The following is a 15,755-nucleotide window of genomic DNA, read 5'->3' on the forward strand; positions in this document are numbered from 1 at the left end:
CAAAAAGACGGAAGCTGGTGGTTCGAAATGAATCGTATGATGAAGAGATAGTTCCAGAAACTCCACCGGTGACGTCTACGGTAAATGTTTCCTTACCCATCATTTTCGTTCAACCTACTTCTCAAATATCTACCACCACTTCACTCACAGAACCACTTGAAATAGTCACTACCGAATCAATTTCTGAGGACGTACCTATTTCTGATACGGTTGTCAACGTATCTAATACGGGGGCACCTATCACAAGTGATGATACAACAATGCCCATCAGCCTATCAATTACCTTTCCCATTTCCACTATCACTGTTTCCACATCATTACCACCTTTTTCACTCCCAACATCTACACTCACCTCATCTTCGATATTTGACCATGTTTTGAAACACCCTTCCACCACTCTATTTCCTTCTCAATCACCTGAAACTCCTCAGCCTACACAACACATGTCCGATGATGAAATGGAAGGAGGAGGTTTTGGAGGAACCTTTGAGGCGTTACACTTTGACTCTGAAGAGGAGGAAATACCGGATCACATGCTTATGTCTGATAAACAGTTCAAGATTTTGAATCGCAAGTTGAATGCGATTATTCAATCACAAACAGACTCGGGTTCTAAATCTTCTATGTCCAGGGTAGAAGTGCAATACTTGATCAAGGAGGCTGAAAAGCATATTCTTGAAAAAGTTGATCAAGTGGACAAAAATACAGAGCTTCGCATTCAAGCTCAAGGGAGCACATTTTCGGGTGTAGTAAAGGAGTTAAAAGCTGTCACAAAATAACGACATGTTCTTCTTGTACAGGATGTGAAGAAGGTAAGAGAGGACGTAAATTTCAAGATTCATGAATTGAAGAATGAGATTGCGAAGGAGCTTAAGGATATTCATTCTCAACATCTTGAAGTCCAGAAGCAGGTTGATGTGGTGGCTACTGAACTCAACAAGGTTGTTACTGCCTCTATTCTTGAAGCTAACCACAAAGAGACCAAAGAGAAATTTGATCAAATTCTTAAGATGGTAACTGAGCTCAAACAGGTGGTTTCACAATCTTCACCACAACAAATCCTTACCCCTGAGTTCTTGTCTCTAAAGGTTAATACTTTAGGGCAAGCAATTCAGAAAGCATTAGCACCCATCGCAAATTTCACTTCTTTACTCCCAAAGAATGCCCCACCTGCTTTCACAGGGGTGCAAGGGGAGAGACGGGTAAAGAAGATGCGAAGACGGTTGGGAAAGTTATTTCGACCCAACTCAAGACAACTCTTCCTAGATTCACAATGCCTGTTTCCTCGACAATTTTGACCACGAGACCAATAGCCAAAGGTATGTCCATTGGGTCAAAAGAAGGAGAGAGTTCAAGTGCGAAACCTCCAACTGATGACGTGGGAAAAGGGAAGGGCATTGCATACGAAAAGTCTAAGAAGGAGAAGAAAGCCGAAGGTGAGCAGAGATTGAGCGAATGAGGAAGGTACAGAGCATTATGAGGCTCAAGGCTGGTGATCCTCCCACAATAAACAAAGGTGATCCTGAAAAAGCTTTATTCATATGAAACAATCGAATCAAAGGTTGTGGGGGTAGAAATGTACGAATTTGAGAAGAAGCCTAAAGTGAGCTATGATATTGCTAATTCGGACAAATGCCAACTGGATTTTCCGATAAATGAGATGCTCTTCGTTACTGCTCAATACAAGATCAATGAGAAGTTTGACAATGCTAATGATTATATACACATGAAGATCAGATTTCATGCTGTATTGGCGAAGAATCCGGAGGAAGTGTGGTCTTTAATGAAAATAAAGAAAGTGCTAACTATCAAGAAAGACGCAATGTTCGAAGATATGCTACAAAATTTTCAATATTTTGTCATGCGAGCTGATGACAAACAATACGACTTCACCATTGCTGATTTTCCTCTGATGAATTGCTATGATCTAATTCAAGTAGCAATGATTTTGAAGCATATGGAGGATCAAAAGCTCAAGGGCTCATAGACAGAAGTGTTCAGAGTCGGCTTCGCACATATCAAAGTCTTCATTGATAGTTATTACGATTTCTTAGCAATGGTTGATGAAGAATTAGCTACGAGCTTGGGGAGAAAGGTGATAGTTCCCTGCGAAACCACATTGATCCAGTCAGTATTATCAAAATATGCTGATGGGGAAATTTTCCTTAAACCTTTTGGCATGGTGTTCTCAGGAAGGGATACAAAGGGTAAACCTAAGAAGTTTTTGTTCAAGGTCTCTGAGATAGAAAGATATACCTCTGCGCAATATACGAACTTTATTGTTCGTATGAACAATTGCAAGAGAAACAATGAAGGAGACAAGAAGGAGTTGAAGAAGGTGATCAACTGGTATTCCGAAGTGCGAAAGGCTATCCACTCAGCTGTTCAGAGGCTTTTATCTGAATAGCTTCGGCTGTCTACAAAGGGGGAGATTGTAGAGTCATTTTATTGTAAAAGTCGAAGTGGATATGTCTTTGTAATATTCGCATTTTAGTTATTTTACTAAGTTATTTATATGCGAAACCTTAATGTTTAGACTTAGTATATTTTTTTTACACTCAGGTTCCCTATAAATAGGGACTAAGGTTAGAAGTAGAGGAGAACTTTTGCATCTCAAATATCCTTCTGCTTATTTCGTGTAATCAGTCTTTCTCAATACAAGATCTGATTAATATTTACCCTTCGTGTTCTTATTTCATAATGATTCAATTCATAATTGCATTCATAATCTCGATAACAATTCTCTACAATTAGCCGACGAAGTCCAAACGCAAGTTGTAGAGCGTAGTTTTAGCTACGCATGCATATAAAGAACGTCAAAAACGGAGCTCGTATGTGAAAGTTAAGGATTTTAGAAGTTTTGGCGCGAAAATCAAGAAAATTCGCATAGTCACATTTTGCCACGTCACCTTCGCTGAAAGAGTGCCACATGTCCTACTGAGTCACCAAGCTGCTGAGTCATGCGAAGCCATGCGTCGGATCCTGATTCGACCGAGGAGGAGGTCCAATCTGAGGTTCGCATATGGACCGAACCTCGCACAGCCTAGCTCCGAGCCTCGCACATCGGTCACGAGTCTGCGGTTCAATCAGCGAGTGCCACCGAGACCCTCGCACGTGCTGACCACCTGTGCACTGGAACCAACTTCGGACACACGCTTCGGACCAATCATGAGAAGCCAGCAGCCCCTTCGCGCATGCTACCCTCGTGCGAGCCACCCCCTGTGAGACCTCTCAGCCGTTGGATCAGGAGCCTCTCAGCCCTTGGATCAGGACTTTGAACCCTATAAATAGAAGGGTAACTACGATGGCTCTTGGTTACCTTTGGAGTTTTGCCATATTTAGCCCCTTTCTTCATATTTTCTTCATCTTAGAATCCCCCAAAGCCCCGGTATCGATTATAAGCCCCGGAATACGCCACGAAGTGCCCGCGAAGCCCATAAAATTTATCTTTTCGGTTTCGAAGCCTGACTTTTACAAAGCCCGGTTTCTCAATAAAACTCTCGGTTTTATTAGAAACGATCGTTTTAGGAAACGAATTGCTGCCCGATTATCACTAAATCATGTGAGTGTATAGTCACTTTCATTTTACACATAGATATGAAGTATTTACCTTATAATACATGCTATGTGTAAATATATTAATAGTTTATTTGAGGTGACTGTTGAGTTGATGTTTTATACAAGTTTTAAACTGTATAAGTATTTTTGTCGACAAATATGTTGGGTAGAACATGGGTAGATAGGGATGTATGATAAAATAAAATTGATGAGAGGCCTCGATGTGTTTTGAGATCCAGTCATCTAGCAGTGTTTGGATGACGACCACGGACTTTCTAGACATTCTAGTGGGAAACATTAGCAGGTCCGCAACCTGTAGGTGTTAATGAACTGAGAGTGTTCATTCGCTGTACTCCATCCCCCTCATGGTTCCCTTTAAGACATGTATGGCTGAGGAAACCCCTTAGCAGTAGTGTCCATCCCGGTGATATTCTTTAGGCTAGGTCCCTTGTGAAAAGTGTTTAGGGATGTAAAGTGAGGATAACGGGAACGGGTAATCAAGGTTATTGTTGATTGGTGAACTTAATAAGTTTATTATTATTGTGGGTTGAAAACCTTATATGCTCACCAGGCTCCCAAGCCTGACCCACTCAGCTTTTTATGTTACAGCTAGTGGACCCCGAGCATAGTCGGAGGACGACGAGAGATCTTTGGATTATAGGCCAGTAGTTGTAAATAATTGTTGAAAGGCTTATAATGTCTTGTTTATGCTTTTGATCTGTATCGGAACATGACATCCCGAGGTTTTGATATATATATATATATATATATATATATATATATATATATATATATATATATATATATATATATATATATATATATATATATATGGAAAATATATACCTTCTTAATGAAGGTTTTTGATAAACTTTTATCATATGTTGTTTGGGGACCAATTCCGCAACATCTTTTGAAAATATTTCTCTGATTTTATTTTAAAAAGCATAACTTAAATCGGTCTTTTCTGGCCGAGAAATTAGGGGATGTCACATCTATGGTATTGGAAGAAGGTTAGACAGGGCTAGAAGCCTGAAATGAACCAAAATGTTAATCTGAAGTTGTATGTCTTCTGTGCCATTTGGGCCAAAGCTTTATTGATGTATATCAAGAATGGAAATTGTTATGTCTCATTGATTGTATATCTTTAAATCAATTCAATGATTGATATGGAATGTTTGTCCATTGATTTACATATGCCCTTGTTATTCCTTGTTCCTCTTTGCTTCTGCCATATTGAAGTGTGTGTGTGTGTGTGTGTGTGTGTGTGTGTATATATATATATATATATATATATATATATATATATATATATATGTGGCATAATGTTATATTGTATCTATTATTGAACTCACTAAGCATCACCGCTTACCCTCTCAATGTTTAACAAATTGCAGGACATAAGCATCCAGTATAGTTATATACTGGTAGAAGAATTTTGAATAGTTTGAAACTATTATATCGATAGAAGCTTATGAATAGTTTGAAACTATTGTATTTTGCACTCCCATATGTATAAAATTATAGAATCCTGGGAAGTTATGTAATATATAACACTTTAAAATAGTCGGTTTGTATCCAGCACTTTGTAACCTCTTTATCAATGTAAAATATTGTTTTTATGAATATGCAAGTAGCAGTAACTATATTGTGACAACCCAAAATTTCTATTATGTACAACATGTCAATTCAATAGAAGTCAAAACAGTTTCTGGAAACTTTCAAGCCTTTTGGAAAAAGTTTGAGTATTTTAGGATTAACCACTTAGGAGATATCAGGAGAGAGGATGCCCTAGGGTTTATTGTGCAACAATAAAGTCCCGACACATCAAAAGTTTAGATTTTACGGCCTAAACAAGGAGTTTACGGCCATAAACCCAAAAGGAAAGAGGTATAAAGGTGACACTTAGTTATTTTTACCATTTTTCCAACTTTCAAGAACAAAAACTCAAACTCTCTCAAGTATCATCCAAAGAATTCTTCAAGATCTTCATCTGGTAACTGTTTCTAGCCCTTTTAAGTTAGTATATCACTTAACCTAGTGATTTAACATTCTTTTATCCATGAAATCTTTCCAAAAGGGTGATTCTTCAAGTTTCACCAAGAACACACACTAGTGTTCTTGGAGTTTTAGCACCTTTTCAAGCTTCAAACTAGTAAGTACTTCTATCCTAGAGTATTATAAGGCTTATTACACTTCTTTACATCAAGAAAACACCATTGAAACCCAAGATCAAATGTGTTTACGGTCCAAGAACACCTTGGACCGTAAACCCTAATTTAGGGACCAAAGTTACACTAGTCCCTTCACAAGCTTTGGAAACTAGTCTAGACTCATTCCTTTATATGTTTAGGACTTCAAAACATCAAAATACCATAATCCATAAGGGTTTACGGTAGTAAACCCAAAAGGAAATGGTCTTAGGGTCGTAAACTCCTCAAAGGAGGGAAATGGTGCCCTAATCTCGTAGCACCTGATTCTTGGTACGTAATCTGTTATTAAATATTTAATTATTTTGCATTTTTGGTCTTGGACTCTGCGAGTTGAAGGACCAACTCGCTGAGTAGAAGCGGGATGACGCACGGATTTTAAGTCATGGACTCGCCAAGTCGGGTCCCGGACTCAACGAGTAGCTGCTGTCTGGCCTAAAACCCTAGTACAAGGGGTTTGCACCCTATTTAAACAACCTAATGCAGCCTCCATTCCCCCTTTATGCTCCCAAACACTTCTCATAGCAAACCCCTAGCCGTTCTTGAGAAAATCTAAGGCTTTTGAGTGATTCTTGTGAGTTTTGACCTCAAGGAAAAAGGAAGAGCATAGAAGGATCAAGAGGAGACTGAAGGATTCGAGTTTGGTTCATCATTTGCAGTCTACAAAAGGTATAAAGTCTGAACCTTGCTCAGTCATTTGTTAGATCCCTCTCTGAGGTAATTTAGGGCTTTTATAAGCCATTTTTGGTGGCCAACCATGTTTGCAAACATGGTTGGGGATTTGAGCTTCTGGATCATGTCATTATTGGAGTCACAAGACAGATTTGGGTTGCTTTTGCACCCAAGGAAGGCCCCCATGCAACAAAAGAACCATTTTAGAGCCTTTTAAACTCAAAAGTCCCATGCATGCACGTAAAGTTTGTAACTTTATGTGCTAGATCGAGTTTAGGGGCTTGGATCTATCTTTTGGACAAGTGTTGTACATCAGAAATCGAAGTTTTAAGGAGGGGATGTGACCAACTCGACACGTCCATTCTTGGACTCGGCGAGTCCAAGGGTTCTGTCCCATATCAGTGAAGGTCAAAAGGACTAGTTGAGTGTGGAAAGGTTTTAGGGAGTCCCAGGGAGTGACCCAACGTTCTGGACTAAGCAAATTGTTCTGGAAATTCATGGTACATGGCGAGTGCATAAACGAACTTGGAGAGTCTAAGGTAATCTCCTTAGAACTCGGGGAGTTGTTCATCAACTCGGTGAGTTGAGGACAGATCTGGTTCATAAGATGAACGCCAACTCGACGAGTTGTTCATCAACTCGGCGAGTCGGATGAGTTTTCATGGGGCGTTCGGATGAGAGAAGAACACGTTGAGTTGATGTCCCAACTCGACGAGTAGGGTCGCAGATGAGGACGAGTAGAAAGTGAGGGACTCGGCGAGTTGTGGTCCCAACTCTGCGAGTCGGGTCAACTGGAAGTTGACTTTGACTTTGACTTGACTTGGTTAGGGGTAAAATGGTCAGTTTACCCTAAGAGTATATAAATCAGTTTCTAACTGAGTTTTGTGGGGTTTTTAGCCGGAGGATTTCCGGAGCAGCAGCGGACGGAGGTTTCCCACACTGATTATCAGCAGCTACCTGTACGAGGTGAGTTACCTTCCAATAGGGGTGGGTCTAAGGACACAATGTCGGCCCACCAATGAGGAGTATTTAGAAGATGATTGTCTTTGTGATAATTATCTTGGTCTGGTATGTGTTTGGATATGAGTTATATCTGTATGATATGTTACGTGCATGATAGGGACAGTTTCCTTGATAGTGGTCCTTAGGACCAAGGGGTAGGTCAGTACCCGGATATGCCTGACGGTATGCTTATATCTTGTTATTGTATGCTAGTGTTAAGGGGGTGGAATAGTCCCCAGTTACCGGTTGAAAGATACCGATGATGATTACCGGTTGAAAGATACAGATGACGATTACCAGTTGAAAGATACTGATGATGATTACCGGTTGCGAGATACCGATGGTATTGTGTGGTATGTGGTATGATGGGCGAACTCACTAAGCTTTGTGCTTATGGTTTCAGTTTTTGGTTTCAGGTACCTCTTCGTCTAAGGGGAAAGAGTCGGCGGCGTAGCATGGCATCACACACACATCTGATTTTCCGCACGGTGTTTTCTGGGATTGTACTCTGATATGATATTTGTTTATGTTGTGGGTTTCAAACATGATTCTTGATTTTATGAGATGACGTGTTTATGCAATATTTTCTAGTGAATTTTTTATGAGTAAATTAATTAGAATTGAAATTTTTGGACTTGAATTTTGGGATGTTACAAGTTGGTATCAGAGCCCTGGTTTGAGGGATTCGGACACACCCTCGAGGGTGTCTGGACTCAAACTGAGGGGCTAAAAGATTTTTACAATAAAATGGTTTCTAAAAATCTAAACGGAAATATTTTAACAAAGACAAGGTGTGTGATGCATGCGACCAGCCGGGCTCAAGTAAGTTTTCCCCAAGATATCCATACTTGTTATGTTATGCTATATGGCTTTGATTCAGAATTGCATGCCAGAATAGGACTAAGGATCTAGGAGGATGCCTTGTGTGCCTGATATTTGATTCTGTGAATTGCATGCTAGTTAGGGCTAAGGATCTAGGAGGATGCCTTATATGCCTGTTGTATGAGCTGTATGCTAGGGCTGTTTAGTCAGCAGTAGGATGGCCTGTATAGGTTATGCCTGATTTGGTTACTCGATGCACGAATGCTGCTTGCTTTGTGCTATGGGGGTTCTGGCCACCTTCGACTAACTAATGAATAGATATGTGACAGTATCTGCAAGCTAGTTAGGGGGACGTGGTGGGGACTCCTAGTGCATCTGATGGCGGAGGGTGGGTCGGAGAGTGCCCTAGGGAAGCCTAGGATGAGGTCAGTGGAAAGGGTATCGGTAAAAGGGACTTGGGGAACTCGAAGCAATCCTTGAGGAAAGCACGGGTAGATGTGGAAGGTAGTATGGGCCCGTACTACTAAAAGCAGAGGACCCATACTCGAATCAAGGAGGGCCTAGATGAAACCGGGAACCTTGGAGAGTGTGTTAGATCTCTCGAGTATATGTATGATCTTGACATTTACGCGTGTATTTTCAGCATGGTGACCACACGACATGGAGCAGGAGGTTCCAGATCAGGCTCGGGTGCGGGATCCGAGCAGGTTGATGACGGGTTGCGCAAGTTCATCGCGTTTGAGATCACGAGAGGCATCCTTGAGTCGACCCCTATCATTTTTGGGTCGATCAAGGAAGGGATTGTTGAGCTGATGGAGGACCGCCTCTGAGCATTTAGGAGTGATATGGCGTCTAGCCAGGTGGGTACGCATACACTGTCCTTTAAGGATTTTCGAGGGAGTGGTGCGTCAGATTTCCACGGGGTGAAAGACCCCATTGCCGCTAGGAGATGGATCGTAGGCATTGAGTCTGTGCAGCTGACGAGCTTCTGCCCGGAGGGGTCGAATGTGAGATATGCAGCAGGATGCTTGCGAGACAGGGCTAGAGATTGGTGGGAGTCTGTTGGTGACTCATTGGGAGCCTCGGCTGTTGAGGCTATGACATGGTCAGACTTTGTGACCAGATTCAAGGGGGAGTTTACGCCAGCTGTGGAGCTTCAGCGGCTGGCCAGGGAGTTCTTGGATATGAGGCAGACTATGGAGACTGTGGCAGAGATCACCGCCAAGTTCCAGGAGAGGGCATTGCTGGTGCCCCAATATGCGGGAGATGAGGATATGAGGAGGACCCACTAACACGACATGCTACGAGATGACATTCGGGAGCATGTTAGTTTTTCAGCTTGCCCTACCCTTGATTCCATGATTGCCAAGGCTAGGGAGAGGGAGATTGATTTGGAGCACGTCCAGAAGAGGAAGGCAGTGGAGAGGCTGACGAATGGGGCTTCGAGGAAGAAGCCCAAGGGATCTGATGGTTGACCGAAAGGCCAGGTAGGACAGGACCGCTGTGGGAAATGCGGTCGGTCACACGAGGGAGCTTGTCGCACTGGGCCGGGTTTGGGCTGCTATAAGTGTGGCAAGGTGGGGCATTTTTGCAGGGATTGTACTGCCCCGCCCCTGCGGTACAGATGACAGACCTGATATGCTTCCATTGCAATTAGAGGGGCCACAAAAGGGCCAATTGCCCGGGATTGGCTGCAGCGTCAGCAGCAGCGCTAGCAGTAGCGCCGGTCTCAGCGACGGCGCGGGTTACAGATGGCCGGAAGGTCAAGGCAGAGGGTCCAGTGGTGCGGAGCCGAGCATTTCAGTTGACAGCCGATGAGGCACGCGCTGCACCTGATGTGGTGACGGGTATGATTCTTTCCCTCTGATTTATTTTTATGATGTTTATGTTATTGATATGTGCTCTGTTTAGGATTGTTCCATGTGAACGGCATCCCAGTTCAGGTGCTGTTTGATTCGGGCGCTACCCGATCGTTTGTTTCTCTTGCGCTCAGCAAGAGATTTTCTGAGTCTTCAGGCATGTTGGATTGCCCTCTAGAGGTAGAGATTGCAGACGACAGATCGGTGCGAGCATCGACGGTATTCCGAGATTGTGTGCTGAGATTATTCGAGGAGCGCTACCTGGTGGATCTGGTTCCCATACCTTTGTGAGGGAACAAGGTTATTATTGGTATGGATTGGCTAAGTCCCAGGGGGCAGTGAATGACTGCGCGCATCAGTTGGTGCGAATCAGGACCCCAAGTAGGGAAGAGTTGGTGATTCAGGGCGAGAGGCCGCAGTGAGGACCAGCTTTTTGTTCAGCAGCAAGAGCTAGACGTTACCTGCAGCAGGGTTGCGCAGGTTATGTTGCGTATGTTATGGATACCCGGGAAATGGGTAGGGCGACGGTGGATGATGTGCCCGTAGTACGAGAGTTCGCAGATGTATTCCCCGAGGAGTTGCCTGGGCTACCTCCGGAGCGACAAGTGGAGTTCAGGATCGACCTAGTCCGTGGTGCAACTCTGATAGCCAAGGCACCGTATCGGTTGGCTCCTCTTGAGATGCAGGAGTTGTCTACACAGCTGCAGGAGCTGTTAGACAAGGGCTTCATTAGACCGAGCAGTTCACCCTGGGGAGCCCCGATTCTGTTTGTGAAGAAGAAGGACAGGTCGCATCGGATGTGTATAGATTATCGAGAGTTAAATAAGGTAACGGTGAAGAACCGCTACCCACTCCCGAGGATTGATGACCTCTTTGACCAGCTATAAGGACCATCTTGGTTCTCCAAGATTGATTTGCGTTCAAGGTATCATCAGATGAGGGTCAGAGAGGAGGATGTGCAGAAAACTGCGTTTTGGACGCGTTATGGCCACTATGAGTTTGTGGTGATGCCTTTCAGGCTCACCAATGCTCCTGCCGCATTCATGGACCTCATGAACCGCGTGTGAAGACCGATGTTAGACAGGTCTGTAATAGTATTTATTGATGATATCTTGGTTTACTCCAAGACGCGAGAGCAGCATGAGGAGCATCTGCGGGAGGTTCTGGAGACTTTGAGGAGGGAGAACTTGTCTGCTAAGCTCTCCAAGTGTGAGTTCTGGTTGCGCGAACTACAGTTTCTTGGGCACCTTGTCAACCAAAACGGGATTTCAGTAGATCCGGCCAAAGTGGAGGCTGTGATGAGTTGGGAGGTTCCGAGGTCTCCATCTACGATTCGGAGCTTTCTGGGATTGGCAGGCTACTATCGGAGATTCATTCAGGACTTCTCCAAGATAGCAGTTCCGCTCACCCGACTGACTAAGAAGTCGGTGTGTATCGATGGGGGCCTGAGCAGCAGGCCGCGTTCGAGGCACTGAGACAGAGATTGTCTGAGGCACCAATCTTAGCCCTGCCAGAGGGCATGGAGGGTTTTGTTGTGTATTGCGATGCATCCATCATAGGGTTGGGCGCGGTATTGATGCAGATAGGGCATGTCATCGCCTACGCATCGAGGCAGCTGAAGCCTCACGAGGCGAACTACCCGACGCATGATTTGGTGTTGGGGGCTGTTGTATTCGCCATCAAGATTTGGCGTCATTACCTCTATGGGGTTCGTTGTACAATCTACACGGACCACAAGAGTTTGAGGTATCTCATGGACCAGCAAAATCTGAATATGAGGCAGCGTCGGTGGCTTGATGTGGTAAAGGATTATGATTGTGAGATCCTCTACCATTCGGGGAAAGCCAATGTCGTGGCCGATGCGCTTAGCCGCAAGGCAACGCCGATCAGGGATATCTGTCTGAGGATGACAGTGGCGACTCCACTTCTGGAGCGGATCCGGGAGGCTCAGCAGGAGGCTATGAAGGAGGAACATCGGAAGAGTGAGCGGATTGTGGGGCAATTTTCCTCCTTCGACTATGACAGTCGAGGGTTATTGACTCTTCACCATAGGGTGTGGGTCCCTTATCATGGAGGCGTGCGCCAGGTCCTGATGGAAGAGGCGCACAAATCCCGGTTCTCCATTCATCCTGGGGCGATGAAGATGTATAGGGATCTTCGTCTGGACTATTGGGCCCTGCATGAAGCAGGATGTGGCATGGTACGTGGAGCGGTGTTTGACCTGCAGGAAGGTCAAGGCCGAGCATCAGAGACCACACAGCAAGACGCAGCTGTTGGATATTCCGTTGTGGAACTGGGAAGACATCACGATGGATTTTATCACCAAGCTTTCCAGGACCGCACGAGGAGTAGATTCGATCTGGGTCATCGTCGATCGATTGACTAAGAGCGCCCACTTTATCCCGATTCAGGAGAGCATTTCGGCCGAGAAATTGGCCGAAATCTATATATCAGGGAGGTTGTGGCGCGGCACGGAGTGCCAGTCTCGGTGATTTCGGATAGGGATGTGCGGTTCACTTCCAGGTTTTAGAAGAAATTCCACGACGAGTTGGGTGCTCGTCTGCAATTCAGCACCACCTTTCACCCGCAGACGAATGGCTAGAGCGAGTGGACCATCCAGACTCTGGAGGACAAGCTGCGGGCATGTGTTTTAGTCTTGGGAGGTAGCTGGGATACCTACCTTCCGTTGGCGGAGTTCTTATATAATAATAGCTATCATGCAAGTATCGACCGTCCTCCCTTCTAGATGTTGTATGGGAGGAGGTTCGGGACCCCGATATGTTGGGGTGAGGTTGGCCAGAGGGTCATGGGGAGCACCGAAGTAGTGCTCAAGATGGCAGAGAAGATTCAGCAGGTCCGGAGTAGACTTCAGACTGCTCAGAGTTGGCAGAAAAGTTATGCCGATAGACGTCGATCAGACCTGGAGTTCCAGGTCGGGGATATGGCTCTCCTGAAGGTGTCGCCTTGGAAAGGCGTCATCCGATTCAAGAAATGGGGCAAGTTGGGTCCCAAGTAAATTGGACCGTTTAGGGTTGTAGCCCGGTTGGGCAAGGTGGTATACCGGTTGGATCTGCCAGTTGAACTCACTCATATCCACAACACTTTCCATGTCTCCCAGCTGCAGAAGTGTCTGGTGGACGACTCAGCAGTGGTACCTTTGGACAACATTCAGGTTGATGACAGCCTGAATTACATCGAGCGGCCTGTAGCGATCCTCGACCGGAAGTCGAAGGATCTGAGGAACAAGAGGGTTGAGCTAGTAAAGGTGCAATGGCAGCACCGGAAAGGCTCAGAATGGACATAGGAGACGATGGATGAGATGATGGAGCATTACCCCGAGCTGTTTCAGGATCGAGCAGCAGACTTTGAGGACGAAGTCTAAAATACGTGGGGGATATTTGTAGCACCTGGTTCTTGGTACGTATTATGTTATTAAATCTTTAATTATTTTGCATTTTTGGTCTTGGACTCGGCGAGTTGAAGGACCAACTCGCCGAGTAGAAGCGGGATGACGCACGGAGTTTAAGTCATGGACTCGCCAAGTCGGGTCCCGGACTCGGCGAGTAGCTGCTGTCTGGCCTAAAACCCTAGTACAAGGGGTTTGCACCCTATTTAAACAACCTTATGCAGCCTCCATTCCCCCTTTATGCTCCCAAACACTTCTCATAGCAAACCCCTAGCCGTTCTTGAGAAAATCTAAGGCTTTTGAGTGATTCTTGTGAGTTTTGACCTCAAGGAAAAAGGAAGAGCATAGAAGGATCAAGAGGAGACTGAAGGATTCGAGTTTGGTTCATCATTTGCAGTCTACAAAAGGTATAAATTCTGAACCTTGCTCATTCATTTGTTAGATCCCTCTTTGAGGTTGTCACACCCCAAAACCAAGAATGGCGGAAACGTTCTGGGGCGGAGGACGTCATGTATAGTATCACAACGCAGTAAAGGTAAATAAGTAAACAACATCATCCATTGCATTAAATATATAATTTTTAATACAAGTGTGTTCTGTACAGATATAGACACCAAAAATAATGTAACACAAAATAATATGAGATGAGTCTTGAATGCATTCCATCTTCTCAAAAGCTGGCCTCGGTACCTGTCTACTGATGACCTGAGAATACAAGTTATTTTGAAAGAGTTTATCAGCATTAAGCTGGTGAGTTCATAAGTATTTTAGTGTCAATGTTTATTCTCAAAAACGTTTGAACCTGTCTCAATGTATAAGTTTGTAAAAATGTAAGTAAATGTTTGAAAGTGTTTGTAAAAGTTTGAATCTCTCAGAAAATCCTATATTTTCTATAAAAGTAACCTTCTACCAAGGCTAAACTGTTTTGTAAACTCGTCTGTTGTAAAAGTGTGTAATTTACCCAAGTATAACTATCATTTGATAAAATATAGTTTGTACATTAATGCTTTAAGTGAGATTATCACTAAAATATGTAATGGGTAAATCATTGTAGTACTGTAGTTTTGTATAATAAGAACTACTGCTGTACTAATTACTACTACCTTAAACCGGATTTATATTAAGGTATAATGTGATAAATTGCACCATGCTATCGAGTGGTAACAACGACATAATGAATGGTCGTAATAAAAGAAATGACGTTTGGCACCCGCAGACCTGCAAGTCCGGCTGTAGCTAGCAGCAAGGTGTAGGATAGTCAATCCAGTATAGATCTATACGCAAACTCACGCTCTCCCTCCAAGATAATTCTGGCTACAACTCAGGCCATGACATTTAAGGCATGCTCCGACACAGTGGATCACAATTGTTACGTATTTATGTATATGTAATGTTTCTCGTTCTAGTATAGTTGTATATGTACTTGTTTCTAGTATAGCTGTATATGTACTTGTTTCTAGTATAGCTGTATATGTTCATGTTTCTAGTATATCTGTATATGTACTTGTTTCTAGTATATCTGTATATGTACTTGTTTCTAGTATATCTGTATATGTACTTGTTTCTAGTATATCTGTATATGTTCCTGTGTTACCCCGATGGTAACTAACTATTGGCGTACTGATAAGTATGAATATGGAAGTACTTTTATGTCTATACATGTATATATGATATATAAGTAATATGGAAACGAGATTCGGATGGTCACTCGAAATCCCACCAGACCACATCCAAATCGAGGAAAAGGAAATAGGGCGGATGGCCTTCCTAAGCCCTTTGAACATTATTTATATATCTATACATATATGGGCATGCAATTGAATATATAAAAGCATAAATAAGTTTTCATAACACATTTGAAGCATAAATATAATTTCAAGAGAAGATCGACTTGATGTCGATCTATAAAACAATTTAAAGGCATAAGTTGATGAAACTGTTTAAGTATAAGAAGCATTTGTTTGAGTCACAGTCTATAAATAAGTTTGGATAGTAAAAGAGTTTGTAAAAAATTTCAAAGTAAAGTAGTTTGATAAACAGTTTGAACAGTGGTAAAAATCGTTGTTTTCCTGGTTATTAATCACATGTGATTAAATCCAATCACATGTGATTGAAGCAATAACTATAAGTATTTGACTTGTATTCCCCCCCCCCCCCCATAAAGTATTTAAAACACTTAAAATCATGTCAAAGGTTGATTCAAGGGGTATGAACTCACTTGTGGTG

The sequence above is a fragment of the Lactuca sativa genome, chromosome 8 (genome assembly GCF_002870075.4).
Source record: "Lactuca sativa cultivar Salinas chromosome 8, Lsat_Salinas_v11, whole genome shotgun sequence".
Classification (NCBI taxonomy): domain Eukaryota; kingdom Viridiplantae; phylum Streptophyta; class Magnoliopsida; order Asterales; family Asteraceae; genus Lactuca; species Lactuca sativa.